The sequence below is a fragment of the Triturus cristatus genome, chromosome 2_1 (assembly GCF_964204655.1).
Source record: "Triturus cristatus chromosome 2_1, aTriCri1.1, whole genome shotgun sequence".
Classification (NCBI taxonomy): Eukaryota; Metazoa; Chordata; class Amphibia; order Caudata; family Salamandridae; genus Triturus; species Triturus cristatus.
This window is the reverse complement of record NC_140581.1, coordinates 832,316,886-832,333,595: the sequence shown is the minus strand read 5'-3', so window position 1 is coordinate 832,333,595 and position 16,710 is coordinate 832,316,886. Positions and strand designations below refer to the sequence as shown.

At 45.1% G+C, this 16,710-nt stretch overlaps 1 protein-coding gene across 2 annotated transcripts in view; it reads left to right on the top strand.

The window, feature by feature from the left end:
• The window catches only part of AOPEP (aminopeptidase O (putative)), a 1,648,611-nt gene that overhangs the window by 1,035,354 nt on the left and 596,547 nt on the right, over positions 1-16,710 (top strand). The window lies entirely within an intron of this gene.

Genomic DNA, 16,710 nt, shown 5'->3' with positions numbered 1-16,710 from the left:
AATCGCCTGATAAAGTCCTACAGGCAATTTTGCTACCTATGTGCTGTGCAAAAATTCACATTTTCCTCAAGGGATGACTTCTTGTCTTTCTTGCTGTAGCTCGTAGTAATGCTGCTGTTGTTATCATGTGTGTAGCACACAATATTTATGTGGCGGTGTGCAGTCAGAATAGTGAGTATTTCATTATGTCACAGCCTACCAGACAGGTTTTCTAAAGACATTGTGGGAAGATTCAGATAGTTGACCTAGGAATGCATTCCACCCGTTGCTTACCATTTATTGGCTGTGTGGTTTGCAACTCACATTTTCTGGCTTTCTATTTGCTGGCTTTATTTGTTTGTCCCTTGCTCTCCATGCCACTGGAATCAAGCTATCCTGGCTGACGAGGGCTGAAAGCCCGAAACCGGTCCTAGGATGCTTGTTTCCAGTCCAGGGAGGACCTGGCTTGGCAGTTCGGGCTGGACTGTTCCCATGGGGCACAGGGTCAAGACTGATTTGCATATGGCTGGGTTCAAACTGGAATGGCGAGCAAAAAAACGATGGATTTAGGCCCAGATCTCTGTACTGGGGTGAATGTATGACATTGTTCTGCATTCTGTCCATCTATTGTTGTTTTTGCATTTATTTGTTTTAGGCTGTCTAGCTCGAGTTCGTCCCTACCGTTGCTCAAACCTTGTTAACTGTATTCTGCCACAAACTCTCTTTCCATAAACAGGCCTTTAAATCGTGTTCTTATCTTGCCACATTTGCTGTACATTTAAAGACTGAGGTCAAATGTCAGGCTGTGTCTTCCAGGGAGCTTGGTGTTTATTTTTCTTTCTCTGACTTCAAAGTAAGATGATGTATGTGAAAATCATGCTGGTTACTGGGGGCTTCAGGAAGGCTGTACAATATATATTTTTTCTAGCACACAGCAAAATGTAAATGTCTGTAAATGAACTGTGATGGCAATCAAATCAATACATTGGGTGATGACATTTCCACACATTATTATTTGTGTGCTGTATACTTTTATCAGTAACATTGCACCTGGGTGCAAATGTAATGGTCATTTCAATTGAAGATGTGTTGTCTGTAATGGCACAGTGATGTAGCAAGGGGTTGTGGGGGCTGGGCCGCCCCGGCGGTATGAGGCCACTGCACTCTATACCACTACACTCTAGCCTGCACCACTTCAATCTAAGCAACTTCACTCTTCTCCGAAGCAAACTACTCTATGCCACTGCACTCTACACCAGTCTACTCCACTCTGTGCCACTTCACTCTTCGCTGTGCCACTCTACTCCATTGCACTCTATGCAACTCTATTCCACTGTACTCTACGCTATGCCACTCTACTCTAAACCACTGTACTCTGCACCAAGTCACTCTACACTACTTTATTCAAAACCAGTGGACCCTATGCTGCAGCACCTACACCAACTACTTTGCACCACTGTGCTTTACTCCCCTGTATTCTACAACATTCTACTCTATACCACTGCACTCTACGGCATTGCATGCTATGTCACTCTAATCTACTCTGCACCACTACACTCTGCGATACTCAACTCTATACCACTGCACACTATGCCTCTTCACTGTAATCTGAAAAAATCTACTCTATGCCACTGCAGTCTACGCCACTGTTTTCCACTCTGCACCATTCCAGTCTATGCCACTCCACACTATACCACTACATTCTACACCGCTGCACTCTATGCCACTGCACTCTACACCAATATGCACTCTACCACTTTACTCAAAACCAATACACTCTATGCACCTCTGCACTGAATGCCACACAATATTCTACGCTAAGCCACTCTATGTCACTTTACTCTGCACCACTCAATGCCACTTTACTCTGCACCACTCTACGCCACTACACTCTACACCACTTTACTCTACACCCCTGCACTCTACGACACTCTACTCTGCCACACTGCACTCTCTGCCACTGCACTCTCTGCCACTGCACTCTCTGCCACTGAACTCTATGCCACTGAACTCTATGCCACTGAACTCTCTGTCGCTGAAGTATCTGCCACTGAAGTATCTGCCACTGAACTCTATGCCACTGAACTCCATGCTGCTCTACTCTATGCCACTTTACTTAGCGCCACTTTACTCTGCCCTACTTTATTCTATATTGCACCGCTTGACACCACGGTATACTACATTCTATGCCAATGCACTCTACACCACTTCACTCTACGCCTCCCTACTCTACTCTGCATCTCTCTACTCTATGCCAGCTCACTCTACCCCACGCTACTATGCACCACTGCACTCTTCGCCACTGCATTCTACACTAGTCTACTCCAATCTGCGCAACTGCATTCTACGCCACGCCACTCTATGCCACTGCACGCTTATACCACTATGCTCTAAACCACTGCACTCTACACCAAGCCACTCTACACCACTTTACTCAAAACAAATGCACACTACGCCACTGCATGTACACCAACTACTTTGCTCCACTGCACTTTCCGCCACTATGCTCTGCAGCATTCTACTCTACACCATTGCACTCTGTCACTGCACTCTACGCCACGCTACACCACTCTTTGCCCCTGTACTCCATATCCCTGCACTCTACGCCACTGCACCACTCCACTTTACGCCACTCTACTGCACTCTATGCCACTGCACAATATGCCACTAGACTCTACACTTCTGCGCTCTACCCTGCACTACTCCAATCAGTCAATCAATGGGGCTACTGTAGCACAGCCTGTCACCCCGGGGGGTCTCCAGGCGCTGTGTGGTTTGAGCGATCCTCGGTCAGAGAGAGGTGGTGGTCGAAAATCCAGGTCTTCAGCTGCTTCCTGAACTCTCAGAGAGGGGAACGTGTGCAGGTGGTGGGGAGGTCTATTCCAGGATTTGGCAGCGAGGCAGGAGACGGCACGGCCTCTGCAACAGCTGCAACGGATGCGTGGGCTAATGTAAGGGTGGCGTAGGGGAGATTTTTGGTTGCTTGGTAGAAGGTCAGGCGGTTGCTGATGTAGGTGGGACCAGTTTTGTGGAGGGCTTTGTAGGCGTGAGTGAGGAGCTTGAAGGCTTGTCTCCCACAAGCATTTACAATGTAATAGGTTTCGCAATTGCGAGATTTTGAGCTATTGGCATTGGCGAGTCTCTTTCCTACCTGCCACGTAACCGGAGGAGGTGCTGTCTTCTGCCTGGTGTGCGGCGAGAATACGCTGCTGAGTGCCGCTTCGCTACCGCTTGCTGCCTACAACTCCCATCACCCTTTGCGGCAGGCCCGGAAGCCGCCGGCCTATCATCCGCGCCTGGAGGCGCTTAAAGATCAGCCGTGCCGCTGACAGAGCGGGCGAGTCTCTTTCCTACCTGCCACGTAACCGGAGGAGGTGCTGTCTTCTGCCTGGTGTGCGGCGAGAATACGCTGCTGAGTGCCGCTTCGCTACCGCTTGCTGCCTACAACTCCCATCACCCTTTGCGGCAGGCCCGGAAGCCGCCGGCCTATCATCCGCGCCTGGAGGTGCTTAAAGATCAGCCGTGCCGCTGACAGAGCGGGCGAGTCTCTTTCCTACCTGCCACGTAACCGGAGGAGGTGCTGTCTTCTGCCTGGTGTGCGGCGAGAATACGCTGCTGAGTGCCGCGCTACCGCTTGCTGCCTACAACTCCCATCACCCTTTGCGGCAGGCCCGGAAGCCGCCGGCCTATCATCCGCGCCTGGAGGCGCTTAAAGATCAGCCGTGCCACCGCATCGCGGGTCGGCGCCGGGAGAAGCCCGGGACAAGGGCGGGACCGTCTGTGGCCGTCCGGGGCCGGAAGAGGCTGGGCTGGGCTTCCCCTCTGACAACTCTGGAAGTAAGTTGCACCAGAGGTTGACTTTTGACCGCTGACATTTGGGTAACCCGTGACTGTTGTTATTTTCTGATTTGTGTGTCCCTGTGACAAATGGCTGGAAGGGGTAAGCGCCTCACAGCCCCTTCTACAGTAGCCGGGACTATGGACCAATTCATCACACGTGCCGTCTCGGTACTGGAACACGAGATAGCCTTGACTGAAAAACGCCTTTCGTTAGATTCTTTGTCGGGTAGGCGCTCCTCACTGGGCCCGCTGGCTCTCGTTAAATCACCAAACATCCCCAGAGAGCTGCAGAGGGAGGAGGTATCACTACTTTCTACGTCTGATTCATCCCAATGCACGTCATCTCCATCTGGGAGGTTGATAAATCCCCCAATAAATATGGATGTAGTGCCAGAGGAGGAAGTTACACCTCGAATTGCTCATAGCGCCCCCCGCCCCCAGACTAGAGCAGGGGCTAGATCTAACATATCCACTGGTGCAGCTACCCAGAAAAGGAAAAGGGGAGGGGGTAAGGATGGTGGTAGGCAGGCGAAAATATCCAAGGCAACCAAGACCTTGGCACTTCCTGTCACTCAAAGTTCTAGTGCCCGCCACTCCACGACTGAAACTAGCTTAATTGCCCCACCCTCACTTGAACCTTCCAATATAACCTCTCAGATAGAATGCATAGTACGATCTCTAATGTCTCCATTATTGGAAAGGATCGAAAAGGTTGTAACTAAAGTTGATAAATTAGAACAATGCATCTTGGATAACTTCTGTTCACTGAAGAATGTTGTAAAGCTGTGTACTAGGGATATACCGAAAACTAACTGTACTCATGGAGTAAATCCAACTCTTGTCATTCCACCTACATGTGGGCAAACCTCTGCCTCTGCCCCCCCTACCTCAGGTATTGGTTTGCCCACGAATACCTCCATATCACCCCTAAACACTCAACAAACACAACGGAGGGAGGGAGTGCAACAAAATAGTCAGTCCCTGAGGCAGGAGGGTCGGCTAAGTAATGTACCCTCAGGCACCAATACTGCGAGCTCACAAAGATTGAACGCCATTGTTGATATTCCTCCCCCACGTAATGTAATTAGGCCATCCCTGACCCAAATACATCTACCACAAGAATCTTTTCCATACGTTGTGGTATTAACGGGTGTTCCCGAACTTCCTAATAACAAAAACGAATCCTTTGAACAACTAAAAAATAAAGTAAGTCATTGGCTTAACATCCATAGACCAATACCGAATGAACTGAATGGTCGGATTCTTTTTGTTAGAAGGGTCCATTGGATAGGCTCCCAACCAATAAACACGCAGGGGGATTGTATCATCGTTAATTTCAAAGACCCACGCCTTCCTAGGTTCATCACTGAGCATCCATCCTTTGATTCTAGATCCAGCATAGAGGCCCACAACTTAGCTTATTTTTACACCGGAGGTCTTTGCCAGTGACAATTGTATAGTTTGACACCCCCCCACACCCCGTGACATCAAGGGTAACTGTTAATACATTAATAGATCCGGTGGTCACTCCTTTGGTCTGGACCGGATTTCAAACATCACCCAATGCTCTAACGCCAACTTCATCCGGTCTGTCTGAGAGGGAAAATTCACCTAGCCAATCTATTACGATCCACACCATACGGCCTGGTAACTACTCTGGTACCTTTTTGTCATGGAACCTGGCGGGCATCAATACAAAACTTGACTCCCCTGAATGGGTTAGTTTTGTCAACAACTATGATCTCTGCCTATTGCAGGAAACATGGTCCCTCGAGGCTCGGTTTTTGCCGGGTTACCTGAGCTTTCATGTCCCAGCGACGAAAGGCCCGAAAGGCCGTCCTTCTGGCGGCCTAATTATTTGGGCTCGCCAGGATCTATTTTCACATGCTGTCGCGATTGATACCGGGTCCCCGGATATCCAATTAGTGAGACTAACTTCTGACCATAAGTGCTCCCTGGATATTTATAACATTTATCTTCGGGGCACTAAAGGGAAAATGTCAAGGGAGTTGGACATTTTAACCTCACTCATCGAATCTAATTCGTGTCGGAGGGACCTGATCGTAGCTGGGGATTTCAATGTTACCTTTGAACCCCTTTTAGATCCTGATTTGGAATGGGGCTCTGACCCCGATGAGGACGGCCAATGGGGTATCCCAGTTCTTTCGTTACCCCCTATTAAAAGGTGGTCTACGGCCGCAGTTCAGGTAAACGCATTTTGCCTTGGAAACGGATTACGGGCACTGAATGGCAGGACAAAGGGTGACATGATGGGAGCACCTACCTTTGATAATGGCCGTTCGGTCAGTAGGATTGATTACGTCCTTTGTTGTCTGAGGTTGTGGCGTCAGCCTATAGATATGGTGGTGGAGAAAAGACTAGAGAGCGACCACAACCCCATTTGTGTCTCCCATTGTTGGTGGGGTTCTCCCCGCTCATTGACCAAGGAAACAACTTTGGATCCTTTGGCGTGTGTCCCATCAAACGATATGCGGAGGCTAAAATGGTCTACGGTAAAGACCAACGCCTCAGTAATGGCCCATATTGACACCACTCTTTCTGCTACTATTGCAAATTTGGAAGAAATCTTGAAAACCCATGACCAAAATGCACAAGTAATCAGAACACATGAGTCATTTTTTGAGGACCTACGTGCTTTCTTTTTTAAACAACTAAGAAAGGGCACTATGCCACCGTCAAAGCGACCTAGGTGGTATGATAAACAATGTAAAAGCGCAAGAGGCACCCTGGCCAAAGCACTTTCCAGTGGGAGTTTACCTCTCATCCAATCTGCTAGACAAGCTTATAGGAAAAGCATTACTCTAGCCAAACGAAAATGGGATGCTTCGTTTTGGCTTGAATTGAAGGATGCTTGCCATGCCCGTGATACGAGATTATTCTGGAACGTGCTAAAGTGGGGCAGAGGGGGCTCCCCTGATAACCCCGCAAATCATGTTACCCAGGAAGATTGGCTGAGGTACTTCAAACCCCAATATGCACGAGACCCCCATTGTAGTAACTTGGGCCAAATTCCATATGTTTTCTACTTATCGGGACCTTTTAGCTCCAACGACGTTTTGGTCGCCTTATCCTGTGTAGCTACAGGGCGGGCCCCTGGTTTGGACGGTGTTCCATCTGACCTTTTCCTTAGTAACAAAGCTTCCTGGAGTAAGTACATCGCTTTAATCGCGAACGCAGTGGCTGTAGGCGCCCCAGTACCTAAATCCTGGGGGGGTGCTATTATAATCCCAATATATAAAAAGGGTGATAAAACCCTCCCAGGGAACTACAGGCCCATCAGCCTAATTGACACAATCCAAAAAGTCATTGGGAGGTTGGCACTGAATGAGGTACTTAATTGGATAGAAGCTAATAAGATTATTTCTAATCTCCAAGCGGGCTTCCGCAAATTTACCAGCACTGTGGACCAGGTGTTTCGCTTCAAACAATTACTTTGGAAGGTAGTTGAGCTAGGCAAAGGCAGTCTCTATGTCACCTTTGTGGATTTAAGAGCAGCCTTCGACCTTGTCCCTCGAGAGCATCTCTGGAGGGTCCTAGAAAAGCTTGGTCTACCCCTGGAGCTCTTGACACTAATCAGGAGACTCCATGAGCCTAACTTTGCAAAAATACAATGGGGTGGCCGGGGGGAAACAACTCAAGAGTTTCCAGTTGAGAGAGGTGTGCGCCAGGGATGTGCAATGGCTCCCACACTCTTCTCTTTGTATATCAACGGAGTAGTTGATTATATGCTCCAAGCAAATACTGACGCCCCCAAATTGGCAGGAGTCCCTATACCAATACTAATGTTTGCAGACGACACCCTTATAGTGTCTAAAACACCGTGTGGCATGCAAAGGGCTCTGTCAATTTTCGAAAATTTTTGCAAAGACTATGGCCTGGAGGTAAATGTGGCAAAGACTAAGCTTATGACCTTCAATCCACACCCAAGCTATAGAGCTGGCAAGCTTTTAATGAACGGTCAAATTCTGGAGGAGGTAACAAGCTTTCCTTACCTGGGCATCCATGTCTCTCATAATAATCGGTGGACAGACATTTGGAATTGTCCACGTTGAAATTCACCCAGATTACGGGGGCGCTGGTTAAAGAGCATAAAAAATCGCTCACTAAACCTGTTAAACCAGTGCTACAAATATATGAGGCAAAGGCCCTAAACTCTGTCTTGTATGGGGCAGAGCTTTGGGGTTTTGACTCATTAACATCTTTAATAGCCGTTGAAAACAAATTTTTCCGTTACATTATCGGCTTGCCACAAAGTACGCCAATGGTCCCATTGCGTTACGATCTAGGTAGAAAGGGCATTAATGATTTAGCCAGTCTCCGTCCGGTTCTATACTGGAGGAGACTATGGACTACACCGGAGCTACAATCATACGCATTGGGTATCTTGGACATAATCCGGGTTGATAAGTTTCACATGATTGGATGGTTAAGGAACCTTCGTGAATCTTTAAAGGCCCTGGGGTTGGAAGATTTATGGATTAATCCAGTTGGTGCCGTGTTCCCAGCCAAAAAGCTATTGAAAACATTATATTGGGAACAGGTAAATCACAGGGTATGGGGTTCTTTTTTTGCCCCTACAATGACCAGCCGCTTTTTAGAGGCTAAGGTCTCACCTTTCCTAGAACCTTACTGGGATTTGATTACTTCACCAACTGACAGGAAACTTTATTTCCAACTCAGAGCAGGCTCCCTTCCACTAAGGGCTTTAACCTGCGGGTGGTTTGGAACAACTATATGCACCTGTCCTGCTTGTGATGCCAAAGAAGAAACAATTGCCCACTTCTTGTTTGTCTGCCCGGTATATGTCATTCCAAGACGTCATTGGCTCTCTCCTTTATGTAAACTTTTGGGCACAAGGAGATCCGCCGTTGCCATTAGAATCCTACTCACAAGCACCTTACCATTTCACTCAGTAGTTTTAGCCAAATACACGGGGTGGGCATGGTCCCTTAGATTAAAAGCCCTCCGGTCCAGGGGAAAGGCACATAGGTAGGCCCTCAAATATGATCATTAATTGTGTATTAACTGTTTTAACACTTTGATTATTGATGTCTAATGCATATCATCTTGTCTGTCTCAATGTTTAATATCCCTTATATCTTAAATTTTTATCTATTTATTGAAAGATTTTAGATTTTAATCATTTAGCGATCTGTTCTATTTTGTATTTGTTTTTTGTGTTTGTGTCTTGTATGAATTATTTTAATTCGAATAAAGACTATGATGTGAAGTGTGGCAATGCCTTTTATAATATTAAAAGGCATTGTCACTTACAATACCAATTGTTCAAACTTTGGCAGAAGTGATACCTATTGTATTGCAGAGCACGGTGCCCATGAAGCGGGTGCCTCGCTCACCATTAAAGTAAAAAAAAAAGAAAAAAGAAACAGAGCTTGGTGTCCCTGAAGCGGATGCTGTGCTCAATTTTAAAGTAAAGAAAAAATAAAAGAAGCAGAGCGCGCTGTTCGTGAAGGGGGTGCCGCTCTCAATATGAAAGTAAAAATAGCATTTTAAAAAACAGGGAGCGGTGTTCCTGAAGCGGGCGTCGCGCTCAAAATGAAAGTAAAAAAAAAGAAAAGAAACAGAGTGCGGTGTCCCTGAAGCGGGCGCCGCGCTCAGTATTAAAGTTTCAAAAAACAAGATGGGCCTACTCCCTCTTTGGACAAATCCTCAAGAGGCATGTAGCACTATGTCCCGAAAAAATTTGGTTGCCTTGTACTACGACCGTAATATGACTCTTTTATTAACAATGACCACTTTGGGGCCCATGTCTACCTCCTTCCTAATAGTGAAGGATTATTATATGTTGGAGACAGTTTTGGACGATATTAACCCCATTGGACTCAGGAAACTATTCCTGCAATGGCGACACAATGCATTACCTATTAGAGCCCTTACTAGTCCCTGGCACCCACCCACTTCTAAAAACTGTCCAGCTTGTATAAATGAGCTGGAAAATGATATTCATTTAATGTTTTTTTGTCCATTTTATATGAAACCCAGGAAAAAGTGGATTATTCCTATTTGTAAAAATTGGGGTTTTAGGAATCATTTGGATGCTTATCGTTTGCTGAAATCTGACCTATCCCCTCCCACTGTTTTTGCTGTTACCAAGTACTTAGCCGCTGTATGGAACATTAGAAGAACTCTTTTGACATTATGAAATATAATTGTATCTATGAAGTCTATGTTCCTGATTTATATTATCTGCAGTCGATGTAACTTTTCCTTTACCCTGGGTGCTTGTTTTCTGTTATTATTTGACTGTATATTTTTTCTCTTGTTCTTTTATGACTCTACGGAGTCGAAATAAAGATTAAAGAAAAAAAAAACAAAAAAAAATAAACAGAGCGCAGTGTTCCTAAAATGGGCGCCGCGCTCAGCATGCAAGTTAGAGCGGCATGGCACTCCATAAGAAAAGCGCCGCTATTGTCCTATGTGGGCACGCTGCAAAAACAAAAAGTAGCTGCCATTGTCCCCGTCAGTGCCAATAAACAAAATAGTGCTCGCCAACTTATAATGCAGACCGTGTAACAAGCCAAGTAAAAGGTCCAGTCGTTATGGGAGGTAACAGATGCAGACAAGGCGGTACCAGGGATGGACTAACAAGCCTATTTACGAATCAAAAGACAGCATTTACGAAGGACAATGACACAAGCCAATGACAAATATGGGCAGGGATTGGGCGGGGCCTCCAGTGCATACTCCAATACAGCATGCCTGGTGTTGTAGGTATGTTCACATCCAGCTATGTGGCCAACATGTGTGATGGTATTTGTATGTACCGAATTCTGTCTGTAGTGTTCTGTAGGAGATTGCCTTACTGTTGCATGCTGTCAGGGCCCGTAACAGGCATTTAAGGCACAGCTAAGCGCTGTTGGATGCTTGCACTTTGGTCATTTCTAAGTGTGCTGCTGGATTAACTTTTGGAGCATCTTTTGGACAGATAGAGGGTGTGATTTAGAGTTTGACAGATGGGTTACTCTGTCACAAATGTAATGGATATCCTGTCCAACATATTACAAGTATCAGAAGATATAGTTGAGTTGTAATAAGGCGGACTGGATATCCGTCACATTTGTGATGGCGTAGCCCTCCTCCTCAACTCTAAATCAATCCCATAGTCCTGACAATAAAAGGTAAAACAGAGAAAATAGAAATCAGTTGCATAAAGACTATTCTTTAAATGTTCGATAATACAATAAAGCCTGTGGAATCAACCTGACAGGTAGGGGTGCCACTAGCCTGTAGCTTTTTTCTCTCCACCTTGGCCAAAATAGGTGAGCATCCCATACGGCTGGAGGATGCGTGGCCAACAGGAAAATTGTCTTTCCGCTGATGCGCCTCTCCTACCCATGCAAATCCATCTTTGTCCCTCTCCACCCCTTCTAGAGAATGGAGGGTACTAATCCATACTGCATTCCAGCCGGGTGCCCCCAACTGGCTGATCTACATCTCCCATTCATTCACGCCTTCTCCAAGTATGCTACTGGGAAGATTGAAAGCTTCCCAGTCTCTCCTTGCTTATCCCCACCTCTCCCCCAAACAGGCTATAGAGGAGGAAAAGACCTATCAAAGAAGATGAAAGAGGAATGAAGGTGACCAATAGACAAGCAGGAAAAGAAAAATTCTCATCCTTCCTAGATGCCAGAATCCTCGTCTTTGGTGAGGGCCATGACACTGCTCATCAAGCCAGTTTTGCTTTAAGTGTAGCTCTGTCATCCTAAAAAAAAGTGACTCTTCAAAGATGTTCAAGAATTATAAATAAGTTGTTTTCTTTGTTGGACACTGTAAGGATTGTGGTGTAATATATGGTATGGTTGTGTGACCTTACCGTGAAATACACTCACAAAATGTCTTGGGTCCAGTCAGGCTCGTTTGAAAAACCTTTATCTCAGCCCTGAGTAGCTGTGGCTTCAAGTACTAAGGCTTAAACATAGGAACTTGTGTAAAGCATTAAGGACCATATGTATAAAGCTATTTAGCATTTCTTAGCAGACCTGATCGCTATGTCAGGCCACTTAGAAATGTTAAATAGCTTTATACGTACAAAAGGAGGAACGCGCTTGCAAAATGTGATTTCTACCAAGTCGAAATCGCATTTTGTGATTCCCAAAATAGGAATTCGCAAATAGGGATGTTCTATTTGCGATTTCCTAACCCCATGTACATAGCATTTCCTGAATGCGAAATGAACATTTAGGAAAAACTATTACCATTCAATCCAATCTGATAGTAACCAAGTGCATTTTTAAAAAATGCACCTAAAATGCATTTTTTCCAGTGCCATAGAGCGCCCACACGCCCCGAGGGCATTTGAGCTCTCTACGCGAGCACCATTTTTTCCCTTTGATTTAAGGGGGGTGCCTTGGGTCCATAGGTAAGAATGCTTTTCTAGTTCCAAATTTGCAAATTCCTATTAGGAAATCACAAATATGGAAATGACAAGCCATTTGTACCTATAGGCCTTTGGGTATGAATGGTTTGGAATTTACTAATAGCGATTGTGACTCCATAGGAATTGCTATTAGGAAATCGTTAATTTTTTACATCCCTGTTTGCATTTCCTAAATAGCAATTCTTAGGATTTGCTATTTAGGATCGACAAAAAGGGAATTTTGTACATATGGCCCTTAGAAGCACCAAACATTGAAATAGGAAATTCACGCAACATGAAAGAAATCCGACACCAGGTTATAAAAAATAGATTATATTTTAACGAATTTTTAGACACCTGGAGGAGCAAAATCCACTGAAGGGTTCCGGTGATACATTTTTTAAAGAAAATGTAAATATCCGGTCTTTATTCCAAAGCACAAACAAGCATTGGTAACCGTAACGTTTGTAAACTTGTGAAAAGTTTGAAAGTGTTGTGTTTGGCTACTCCAGCCAGAGTGGGGTGACCAATTTCAGCAGGAAGAAGGTCAGAGGGGCCAATAAGGAGTATCTGGACAGTTAGCTAGCCACCAAAGCGCTCTCAAGCCCAGTTCCACGATTTACAACAAGACCGCCACAGACTTCAATGAAGTGGCCCTGATGCTGGGAATGCTGGATGCTGAAGAATGATCTGGGTGCTATGCAGTCAACAGGGTTATCCTTGTGGTTATTCCTCAGTCTACAGGTAAGCGACTTTGGCCACAGGGGTCAGTGTCCCTTGAAATCCTCTTCGAGCCTGTAAAAGACCAGCTGTGGCTGGGCTACTGATCTGCATACACAGCGAGGCCAGCGCTTTCCTTTGGTGATGGCTGGTGTCCATCTTTGGTGACCAATCTGGACTCAGAAGAAACTATTGGATCTAGAAGACTTGGGTGCAACTTTTAGCCATGGAGGATCGGTCTCCTGGGTTGCTCGATGGCGGTCAGCGGCAATTTGATGAATGTGGCTACTGACTTCCTGGAGTGGGCTACTTGAATGCCCTGGTGCTGGCTCCAGGAGGTCAGCCTACTCACCCTTGAAGTCACTTCTTTGGTCTGGGACTTGGGAGCAACTTTTCCACGACTCAGGAGGCACAGTCTGCTCTTTGCTAGCCCAAGGTGCAGCAGGTGCAGTCCAGCAGTCGGTGCAGCCTCTCTTGCCAGGTGCAGGGGTCAGTGCACTCTTAGAGTGGATTGATGATGCTGGTTTTTCGACTCTAAGAGTGCACTGAGGCCGGATAACCAGACCTCAGTGTTCTAACCCATTACACAATGTATATTGAAGTGGCTACCTCAAATTGGCATACGTTGACTTACTTATATGTCCCTAGTTGATGGTACCAAGGGTATCCAGGGGATGCAAGTTAGAGTGTTCACCCAGGGCTGCAGCACTGATCGTGCCATCCTGTGTGTGACAAAGTACACAGTGGCTCCCAACCTGCCACTGCAGCCTGGAAGACCAGTTTTAAAACTGCTAGTTAAACTTTACCATTTAAATTAATTGCAAAGTCCCCACTTCACTTAATCATTTTCTTACAGACGCTCTTGGAAAGGTCGACACTTTAGAAGTAAGTCATACACTCTCCACAAAATGGTAATGGCAACTTCAGTCATCATAACTGATTTTTTGTGTAAAAGGGTGATTTTATTAATCACGCTATATAATCTGTATGTTTTTTTTACATAGCAGTTGTTTATACTGGCTCGTTTATGATCTGAGGAGCCCCCTGGAAGTTGAATGAATTTCCATGTGTTAGACTTGCAAGTTACAACCTAATAGTGTAGATTTCCACAGCTGGTATGTATGTTTTTTAAAGAAAGATACAGATTAAATGAGCCAGTCAACTGTCCTGATTTATGTAGCATGAGAATTTATTTTTTGATGAATTACATCCAAAGTTAGCGTGTTTTTGAGAGTGTGCCATAAGTGCAGTATATTGTATACATCTGGTCCTATATTTTTTTTTATTTTTTTATATTTTCCAGTTTTTAGATGTTTAGTTTGTAACCAGTAGACCTTATTGTGTGGGATTTGTTTATGCTTGTTTTTTTAAATCAGTTGTGCTTGTTCTGTATGATTGGTTAATCTTCAGCCAAACTGTTTCCAGCAGACATGGAGCATGATGTCTGGCCTAAATCTCTAGCTCTTGCTAGGGTTGCCACATGACTTCTTTTTTACCAGTCTCATTCAGAGATGCAGGGTAATCCGGTATTTTTCGCTTGTGAAACACAAACCTAAAACAGCAAACATAAAGAAATCAATTAAACAGTTTTTTGAGAGCTGTCTAAATCGTTTCAAAATGATTATTAGAGCACTCAGATGGATATTTGCCATGTTTCCCCGCTTTCTCCCTGGTGGTCCCTGCATACCAGCTGGTGATTAATGGACAGCAGACTGGGAGCATCAGTTTGATGGGTCGCTTGTGAGGAGCACTACATGGTTGTGCATGCATTTCCCTGTTCCTCTTGTAAATGGCTCCCCAGTACTTGCCTGGTAAATCCACGTCGGTCTTTTCGCATTGAATTATAATTTTAGATGTAAGGATAAGCAAGAAAGACAAGGGACAAGGTGAATTCGAATAATGACACAACCTCCACCATGGTCAAAAGCTTGTCTACTGCTGGATAAACAAGAAAGACAAGGGTCAAGGTGAATTCGAACAATGCCACAACCTCCACCATGGTCAAAAGCTTGTCTACTGCTGAGCCATAACATGAGGTGGAGGATGGCGCCTATGGTCAGGAGGCTTAGTGGAAAGAGTCTGCTGGTGAGAATGGTATCCATCAGGAGGATAAGCAAATTACTGCCACCCTGTATGGGAAACAGGGCACTGGCTCAGCCTGACTGATTATGAGGGTATCCATCAGGAGGATAAGCAAATTACTGCCACCCTGTATGGGAAACAGGGCACTGGCTCACCCTGACTGATTATGAGGGTATATGCTTTTTATCACTCACTTCACGTGCACTTCACTGCTGATTGTTTTTGATCCTGAAGAAGCGCCTATGACCCTTGTGGCACCAGTGGCGCGAAACATGTCGATCCATTACATGCACATCTATGCCTGTAAGGGTAACTGTTTACCCATGGGGTTCTAATGTGCCTTTATGGGAACTATTCCCGTTGTCAATTTTTTAGCCTTAGCAACCCTTTTTAAATTTTTATTGTTACCTGCACGCACCTTGTAGCCCTCTTCATTTGGACCCACACCCCACATACCCTCAGGCACCATCCGGCATTGACTTTAAAAGAGCTCCGCCAAAGTGACCATTCGGGGGGACCCGTTGGGCATTGCACCGCCGGGCCCGACGAGGAGCCAATGCCCGATGATGAAGCATGACATCCTCCGGGGTGTGTGAGGGCAACAGGAGATAAGACCTGTTCTTTCTCCTTTTAAGGGGGTCCCTTCTATACCTAGGTCTTTCCCTTCACTTTTGCTTTTTCTTGGCGAGGACTATTGGTTGACATCCGGTAGCCAACCTTTTGGAACAGTGTCCTTTTTGTTTGTTTAAATACTATGAAAGAGGAGCATGGACACTGGACCGTAATTCGCTCCTCGGTCCCCTCTCTCTTTTTTGATTTATAAAAGAAGCTTGACAATCTTCCACAAATTAATTTTCACCTACCAGCTTTTTTCAGAATAGCAAAATGTAAACAATAGACTGGCATTTTTTTCCTAAAAATTGAGGCAAACCTAACTCTTACGAAAAAGAGGAAAGGAAAGAGCAATAAGCCACAGTTTCATGTTTCGAGTCAGAAAGGCAGGTAGAACTGGGTACAGATCTCCGAAGCCAGGCAAATACCGCCCTAGCCTTAACTGCCTTTCAGGTGCAGAGGCCTGACACATATAATGAACTAATTGATGTCTGTGTCATATTCCTGATCACTACGGTCGGGAAGCAAAAACCTAGCTAGTTGCCATTAAAGGCATCTGAATCAAGTTAACAAAAGTGAGTTGAAGACCAACTTCATTGGGTATGCAAGAAAACAGCAGCCAAGTATAATTGTGTTTTTCCCCACAGTTGTATTATGAATAGAGGCAATACTGCAAGATCTCAGTTCCCGGGATCCCATTCGTTTACTCTTGAAAAATAGTGTCACGGAGATTTTTCAATGCAATGAATTGACTTGAAGAGATAACTTTGAAAAACTGTATATTAACAATTGTTTTTTTATTGAATGTAAGTTTCATGAAAACAGTTTTCCGAAATAAACTTTTACGTTAACTAGTGTCATGGATAACAAACTCTTTAGGAAATATCATTGGCACAGTTATGTTGTGTAATGCCACTGTCCTTCTGGTGCCACTGACTGCATTTTTATTTCCGAATTTTTAAATTACTTTATAATTATATCTCGTCGGTTTATTGTCCTGGCTTGTCTTAACATCCCACGGTTACTACTTGATGGCTCATTTACATTTGGCAGCTCAACAGGTGCACTCATCTCATTGT